The 9,040-nt window shown below is 42.2% G+C and overlaps 1 non-coding gene across 1 annotated transcript; it reads right to left on the reverse strand.

The window, feature by feature from the left end:
• Positions 1 to 237: 237 nt before the first annotated feature.
• Positions 238 to 344, reverse strand: LOC141709528 (small nucleolar RNA R71). Its single transcript, XR_012570099.1, has one exon. It is a non-coding gene; the product is annotated as a small nucleolar RNA R71 (small nucleolar RNA).
• Between the last annotated feature and the right edge of the window lie 8,696 nt (positions 345 to 9,040).

A 9,040-nucleotide genomic window follows, 5' to 3' on the forward strand; every position in this document is an offset into this window, starting at 1 on the left:
TTTGGAGGAGCGGCAACTGAAGACCCCAACATGCACATAAGGAATTTTGTCGAGATCTGCAGCACTTTTAAGTATAATGGCGTGACTGATGAGGCTATCAAGTTGAGGCTTTTCCCATTCTCACTGAGGGATAAGGCTAAAGACTGGTTACATTATGAACCAGCTGGGTCCATCACTACGTGGCAAGATCTTGCGCAAAAGTTTCTGGTGAAGTTTTATCCAATGGCAAAGACTGCTGCTATGAGGAGTGCTCTTACTCAGTTTGCGCAGCAACCTACAGAATCTATGTGCGAGGCTTGGGAACGCTACAAGGAAATGTTGAGAAAATGTCCACATCATGGAATGCCAGATTGGATGGTGATCACTGGTTTCTATAATGGTTTGGGGGCCCAATCTCGGCCCATGCTCGATGCAGCAGCTGGAGGAGCCTTATGAGCTAAAAGCTATACTGAGGCGTATAATCTTATAGAGACGATGGCTGCAAATGAGCATCAAAACCCAACTCAGAGGATGACGTCAGGCAAGGTAGCAGGTATTCTGGAAGTTGATGCAGCCACCGCTATTGCAGCCCAGCTCCAAGCGCTATCAATGAAGGTTGATTCTCTGGCTACGTATGGAGTTAATCAAATAGCTATGGTTTGTGCGCTTTGTGCAGGTTCTCATGCTACGGATCAGTGTTCTCTTGTCAACGAATCTGTTCAGTATGTGAATAATTATCAGCGACAACAGCAGCCTGTGCCAGCGACCTATCATCCTAATAACAGAAATCATCCAAATTTCAGCTGGGGGAATAATCAGAATGCTATTCAGCCACCATATCAGCAAGGAGTGAGTAAACAGTTTAACCCACCTGGATTCCAGCAACCACAGCAGTATGCTACAAGGCAATCATATCCTCAATAGGGAAGTACAGCTGCACCCACTAGTGCTAATTTTGAGGAACTTAAGCTGTTGTGCAAGAGTCAGGCGGTTTCTATCAAGACCTTGGAAAATCAAATCGGTCAATTAGCCAATGCAGTGCTCAATCGTCAACCTGGCACTCTTCCCAGTGACACGGAAGTACCAGGCAGGAAGGAAGCTAAAGAGCAAGTCAAGGCTATTACCTTAAGGTCTGGAAAAGTGGCTGATGCTGAAAAGGCAAAGGAAGTCGAAGCTGAAGTTAGAGATGAAGAATCTAAGCAAAAGGAGAAAGCGGCGGAACCAAGGAAGACTATTGTTGAACACACTCTGCCTGAGGCTAATATAGGGGAGAAACAGCTCTATCCTCCACCACCTTTTCCTAAGAGATTGCAGCAACAAAAGCTGGATAGACAGTTCGGGAAGTTTCTGGAGGTGTTCAAGAAACTTCATATCAATATACCTTTCGCTGAGGCTCTGGAACAAATGCCTAGTTATGCGAAGTTTATGAAGACTATTCTTGCAAGGAAGGTGAAACTGGATGACCTTGAAACCGTTGCTCTCACGGAAGAATGCAGCGCTATTCTGCAGCAAAAGTTACCACCAAAACTGAAAGATCCAGGAAGCTTCACCATTCCTTGCACCATTGGCAATCTAACTTTTGACAAGTGCCTTTGTGATTTGGTAGCAAGCATTAATCTGATGCCGTTGTCGATCTTTAAAAAGCTGGATCTGCCTGATCCAAAACCCACATACATGTCGCTACAATTGGCTGACCGTTCCATTACTTACCCAAGGGGCATAGTTGAGGATGTGCTCGTCAAGGTGGATAAGCTCTTCTTTCCAGCAGATTTTGTTATTCTGGATTTTGAGGAAGATAAGAAGATTCCCATAATCTTGGGAAGGCCTTTCTTGGCTACTGGCCGTACCTTGATAGATGTGCAAAAAGGTGAACTTACTATGCGGGTCCAAGATCAGGATGTGACCTTCAATGTATTCAAGGCAATGAAATTCCCTATAGAAGATGAGGAGTGCTTAAAAGTGGATGTGATTGATACTGCGGTTACTTCGGAACTCGATCACATGCTAATGTCTGATGCATTGGAAAAGGCCTTAGTGGGGGATTTTGACAGCGATGATGAAGATAGCAACGAGCAATTACAATATCTGAACGCTTCCCCATGGAAGCGAAAGCTGGACATACCATTTGAATCTCTTGGTACTTCTGACCTTAAGAATGCTGAAGGGAAGCTCAAACCATTAATAGAGGAAGCACCTACCTTGGAGCTCAAACCATTACCTGAACACTTGAGGTATGCTTTTTTAGGTGATTCATCTATGTTACCTGTTATTATTTCATCTGACCTTTCAGGTAGTGAGGAAGACAAGCTCTTAAGGATTTTGAGAGAATTCAAATCGACTATAGGATGGACCATAGCATACATCAAGGGGATAAGTCCTTCATATTGTATGCATAAAATTCTGCTAGAGGAAGGTAGTAAGCCAACTGTGGAACAGCAGCGAAGACTGAATCCCATCATGAAGGAGGTGGTGAAGAAAGAAATTCTGAAATGGCTAGATGCAGGCATCATTTATCCTATTTCTGACAGCTCGTGGGTGAGCCCCGTACAATATGTACCTAAGAAGGGAGGTATCACTGTGGTCGCAAATGAAAAGAATGAGTTCATCCCTACTCGAACAGTTACAGGATGGAGAGTATGCATGGATTATAGAAAATTGAACAAAGCCACAAGGAAGGATCACTTCCCCCTTCCATTTATTGATCAAATGCTTGACAGATTGGTGGGTCATGAGTATTTTTGTCTTCTGGATGGTTATTCCGGGTATAATCAGATTTGTATTGCACCAGAGGATCAGGAAAAGACTACCTTCACTTGTCCATTTGGCACATTTGCTTTTCACAGAGTTTCGTTTGGGTTATGTGGCACCCCGGCCACTTTTCAAAGATGTATGATGGCTATATTCTCTGACATGATTGGAAATAATGTCGAAGTGTTCATGGATGACTTCTCCGTCTTTGGACACTCATATGATGAATGTTTGAATAATCTGCGCGCCGTACTCAAAAGATGCGTGGAAACTAATTTGGTGCTTAATTGGGAGAAATGTCATTTTATGGTGCGTGAAGGCATTATCCTTGGGCATAAGGTCTCTAGCAAGGGTCTGGAGGTGGACAAGGCCAAGGTGGGAGTCATTGAAAATCTTCCCCCACCTAATTCTGTGAAAGGAATCCGTAGTTTTCTTGGTCATGCGGGTTTTTATCGGCGATTCATCAAGGACTTTTCAAAGATATCTAAGCCGTTGTGCAATTTGCTTGAGAAAGATGTGCCGTTCAAATTTGATGATGAATGTTTGGCAGCATTCGAGACTCTCAAGAAGAGTTTGATCACTGTACCAGTTATTACAGCTGTGTGATGCGAGTGATTATGCGGTAGGTGCAGTTCTGGGACAGCGCAAGAAAAATCTTTTCCATGTGGTCTACTATGTGAGTAAGACTTTAAATGGTGCCCAATTGAACTACACCACTACTGAGAAGGAGCTTTTGGCTATAGTCTTTGGCTTTGAGAAATTTCGATCTTATCTGCTTGGTACGAAAGTAACAGTATTCACTGATCATGCAGCTATTCGCTATCTGGTTTCTAAGAAGGATTCGAAGCCGAGACTCATTCGTTGGGTGCTTTTACTTCAGGAATTTGAGTTAGAGATCAAAGATAGAAAAGGTACTGAGAATCAAGTAGCTGACCATCTCTCTAGGTTGGAGAATCCCGATTCTACTTCACAAGATAGGACGTTAATCAATGAATCTTTTCCGGATGAGCAGTTGTTTGCAATTCAGGAGGAAGAACCATGGTTTGCAGATATTGTAAACTATCTCGTCAGCAATATAATGCCTCTTAATTTGACATCCGCTTAAAAGAAGAAGTTTCTGCATGAGGTGAAGTGGTATATGTAGGATGAACCATATTTGTTTAGACAGGGAGCTGACCAGATCATCAGGAGATGTATCCCGTTCTGTGAGACGGAGGGGATATTACGAGACTGCCATTCCACGGTTTATGGTGGACACTATGGAGGTGAGAAGACGGCAGCTCGTATTCTGCAAGCAGGTTTTTTCTGGCCTACTTTGTTCAAGGATGCTCATCAGTTTGTTTTAAGGTGTGATCGTTGCCAAAGAGTGGGAAATTTGTCAAGGAAGGATGAGATGCCATTAAATATGATGCTTAAAGTCGAGGTCTTTGATGTGTGGGGAATCAATTTCATGGGGCCTTTTATCGCGTCTTGCAATAATCAGTACATCTTACTGGCAGTCGATTATGTCTAAAAATGGGTCGAAGTTAAAGCTTTACCGACAAATGATGCAAAGGCAGTGCTAAATTTTCTTCATAAGCAAATTTTCACAAGGTTTGGAACACCTCGGGTAATCATAAGTGATGAAGGATCGCATTTTTGCAACCGTAAGTTCACTTCTATGATGCAGCGTTATAATGTGAATCATCGAGTAGCTACTGCCTATCATCCGCAAACAAATGGTCAAGCGGAAGTGTCTAACAGAGAGATAAAGCGTATTCTAGAGAAGGTTGTTTGTCCATCAAGGAAGGATTGGTCTTTAAAGCTCGATGAAGCTGTTTGGGCTTACAGAACAGCATACAAAACTCCACTTGGGATGTCACCGTTTCAGTTGGTGTACGGTAAGGGATGTCATCTACCGGCGGAGCTTGAGCATAAGGCCTACTGGGCATTGAAGAAATTGAACCTGGATTTAGATGCAGCTGGTAAGAAAAGAATGCTTCAGCTTAATGAACTTGATGAATTTCGACTTCAAGCGTACGAGAATAACAAAATGTATAAGGAAAAGGTGAAGAGGTGGCACGATAGGAAGCTACATCCTAAGTTATTTGTGCCAGGGCAACAAGTTCTTTTATTCAACTCTCGGCTCCGACTTTTTCCTGGGAAGTTGAAATCAAGGTGGTCTGGACCTTTTATTGTCAAAACTGTGTTTCCACATGGAGTGGTGGAAATTTTTGAGAATGATTCGGACCAAGCATTCAAGGTTAACGGTCAGCGGTTGAAGCACTACTATGGGGACATGGCAAACTGAGAGGTGGTTAGTGCCATTTTGTTGACTACTTGAGAAAGGTACGGAACGTCAAGCTAATGACGAAAAAGAAGCGCTGCGTTGGAGGCAACCCATGAATTGTTGTTACAGGAACCCTTAGAAGTTAATAACCTATCCAAAAACACAAAAAAAAAACAAACAAACAAAAACACAAAAACAGTTTTAGCACATAAACCCACAAATTGTTCCCACTACCCCACAAAACTTCCTACACTTAAACCCTCTCACAAACATCAAAAATCAGTTCTTACACACTTTTATTCATGAATCAATGGCACCCAAGAGAGCACGCACTATTGACAGCAGCAGCACAGTTCCTACTGCTGATTCATCGAGGGGTACTGCTGCAAGGCCTCGGTTAACTGACAGAGCTACGGAGGAGGAGTACACTAGGCTGTTGGGGAAGCCGATTCTGAAGGAGAGGGGGTTTTTACCATCAGGGAGGGATGGTGAGTTGTTGCCCATGATTGCAGAGAAGGGGTGGATAGCTTTTTGTGAGTCACCCGAAGCAATACCGATGAGCGTTGTTCGCGAGTTCTACGCGAACGCGAAGGCTGAAAAGAATGGGTTTTCTGTAGTCCGTGGGCTGACGGTTGATTATCATCCTGCGGCGATTCGCCGTGTGATTGGACAGCGAGAGAGGAAGCCCGAGGAGGAGAACTGGAATGAAAAGACTGCTGAGGATTTTGACTTGGATTTGATTTGTGCGACTCTCTGTCGACCGGGCACAGTTTGGACCCGCAGTCCAGGCAATAATGAGTATCGTCACTTTTCGGCGATCGCCATGAACAGATATGCCCGTGCATGGAATGCATTTATATGTGCTAATATTTTGCCTTCTTCACATGCACACGAGGTCACAGTTGAGAGAGCACAGTTGTTGTGGGGAATTCTGCATGATGAGTACTATGTGGACCTTGGTGAGTTTATCTACCAAGGAATTCTGAAATTTTTGAGGGGAGCAAAGCATATGAACATCCCTTATGCATTCACGGTTACGAAGCTATGCCGAGCAGTGGGAGTGAACTGGCCGGCTCATGAGCAGTTGCAGTTGCCAGCAGCTCCGATTGATTCTGGCACTCTGAATGGGATGCAGGAGTGGACCGGTGGTGAGCCTGAGGAGCATGGGCTGGGTTATCATCTTCCAGGAGGGCGTCCAGCACGAGGTGCTACTATGGCTAGGCCAGGGCATGGTGAGGCTGGTTCTTCGAGAGCTCAGGAAGGTGCTGGGATGGGTGATGCCCAGTATAGGAGGCTTTCACGGCGGATGGATGCCATGTATGAGACGCAGAGCAGGTTTGCTCAGGAGCTCACCCTTGCGTTAGGGACTGCTTTTCGAGGCCTTGGAGCTGATATCCAGTGGCCAGTTTTTTGGTGAGGACTCTGCATACCCACCGCCTGATACTCCACCCACTGAGGGTGATGATGATGATGACTCCGAGTAGGTATACCCTGTGTTCCTTTCTACTACTTTCACTGAGGACAGTGAAGATTTTTAGTTTGGGGGTGGTAGTTAAGGAATATTGTGTGTGTGTCATTTAGTTGCATATTCATGATAGTTTAGTTTATATAGTTGCATAATTTATGCCATTTAGTTTTTTTTTATGAATGTCATGTAGCTCATGCATTTATCATGATCCCTTTTGCAATAAATTATCGACTGAATTGTGATATTGATGCGAGTGTAGTGATAGCATTAAAGTGATATTAAGTTGTGTAGGTTGATATGCATGCTAGAAACAATTGTAAGTCCACTAAGTCTTAAAGAATGCGTAAGGGCTAGATTGTTGTTATGATTTGGTTGTTTTCAAGGTCAATCTACTTATTATGCTTAGAATTCGATTAGAGGTTCTTAGTGATAAAGACATGAAAAAAGAAAAAATTTTGGAGAAAAAAATATGGAAGTTGTTGCTAGTTGTGGCTAGGCGTCAAATGGCTAGTAGCCGGCTCGCATATGTTGCGAGTAGTCTAGGGTTGAGCAAGATGGAGCGAAACGCACTTGCTCAGAAGTTATTAAAAAAAAAATTGCATAATTGATCAAGAGTGGGCTCTTTGGTATTCGAGTTATTAAGTTCTTAGGGGACTTTATGCCTAGTGACCTAAGGCTTTTAGATACTGGGATCCGCTAACCTAATGCTCGTCACATGGATACCATTGTATAAGTCTTTTGTGGACCTCACTCATTGCACGGTCAAATAAGCATTTGAGTTGTAAATAAAAAGCACGATTCCGTAGTAAGCTCCAGAGTTCTTGTAGTGTTGTATATCACTTTGTGCCTAGAATTTTTATTCTTTGTATAATCGTAGGATTGCCTTGAGGATAGTCTAGTCATAGTAATTGGTCTAGTTCCGAAGCATATCTGTTAAGCATTTGCACACACCACGTTTCTGGCTGTATGTCCGTTTGCATGAGTTTATTGATCTTTAGTTGTCTAACTGCATTCGTTGAGATGTGACAATTTGGTTGGTTAATTGTAGTAAGGGGGATCGTTGCATTTTCATATAGATTGCATTCATGCATATTTTTATTTGTTTTTGAGTCTGTGACGCTTGAGGACAAGCATCGATTTAAGTTTGGGGGTGTGATAAGTGGCATTTTATACCACTTAGAACGTCTTAAAATGGCTTAAATTGGTGTCTTGAAATCAAGTATTTTGTGTATTTGATGCGTTTTTCTAGTGTTTATGCATTTCAGGGTATTAGTTGCATTTCGGGGGAGGAATCATCAAGAATAAGCCTTGGCATGTGTTCACCATTGCGAGAGGAAAGGAATGGGCAGATTACGGCGAAGAAACGGAGCAAACCTGGATTTTTTCCAGTAGAGGCCTGCGCGCCCGCGCAGCAATGCTGAGCGGCCGCGCAGCAACCTGCACGCCTGCGCAGCTATGCTGAGCGGCCGCGCAGGGTCGGGGAAAAAGATAAATTATTTTAGACTTCTACTTCTGTTTGGCTTCCAACTTCTATGTAATCTGAGTTTTATGGGACTATTATATAGGTAGATTTGAGACGTTTTCACAGAGAGTATTAAGGGGATTATGTTTTAGATTGTGTTTTACGCAAGAAGCGAAGGAGATAAGGAAGAAGACCGATTTAGCACACCGCAACGAAGAGGAAGCATATTTTCTTATGATTCTTGTTTCGTTGTAACGTTGGATGCTAGTTTTCTTGCTTTGACTTATTTACTCTTGTGACGTACTCTGTTTTAATATAATTAGTTTAGTTATTATTTTCTTATGTTTGTTTGTCATGATTTCATATGAACCCATGATGGCGATAAGTTCTATTATGGGCTAATCGTGATCATGGGGTTGCAACGGATTTATTATGGAATTCTTTAGTTAATTGTTTAATACTTTAGTGTGTGATGATTGCATGATATCTAGTATTGGTTGTGCGTATTCGTCTTATGTGCGTCGCGAACATATAAGATAGGGTGTTAATCTCTTGTGAAGCGACGGTGGATCTTGAGATTTAGAACTTGCCATGCTAGCATAGGTTCATGTACGTTGAGCATGATTAGTGGGTAACTCTAACAGTTTTATTTGCCCTATATAATCAAAAGGAATAACTTGAGCTTAAATCGTTGTGTTGTCAATTTCTGTAGACATATAGGAACTCAACATAATTGATGACTATTCAACTTCTATCTTAATTGTGGATGCTTGGTAGAATGGTATTAGTACAATGAAAGTTGGCTTTTATCAGTTTCGTGTTATTCGATTAATATCATCACTGTCACATGCTAAAGGTAATAACAATGGCTATAGAAGGAAGTAATAATGAAGTTGTGATCTCATGAGTGTTTTATTATTGATAAATTGAAGTGTTAGTTAAGTGGTTAATTAAGTAGTTAATTATAGTTAATATTTAATCAACAATTTTAAGTGTTATTATCTTAACATTGAGAAGTAATCATACATTGGTGAGTGAGTTTAATTAGACAATAATTTAGTCTGAGTCTCTGAGAGAACGAACTAGAAAATATTTTATATTACTTGCGAACGCG

This window comes from Apium graveolens, chromosome 2 (assembly GCF_009905375.1).
Source record: "Apium graveolens cultivar Ventura chromosome 2, ASM990537v1, whole genome shotgun sequence".
NCBI classification, from domain to species: Eukaryota; Viridiplantae; Streptophyta; class Magnoliopsida; order Apiales; family Apiaceae; genus Apium; species Apium graveolens.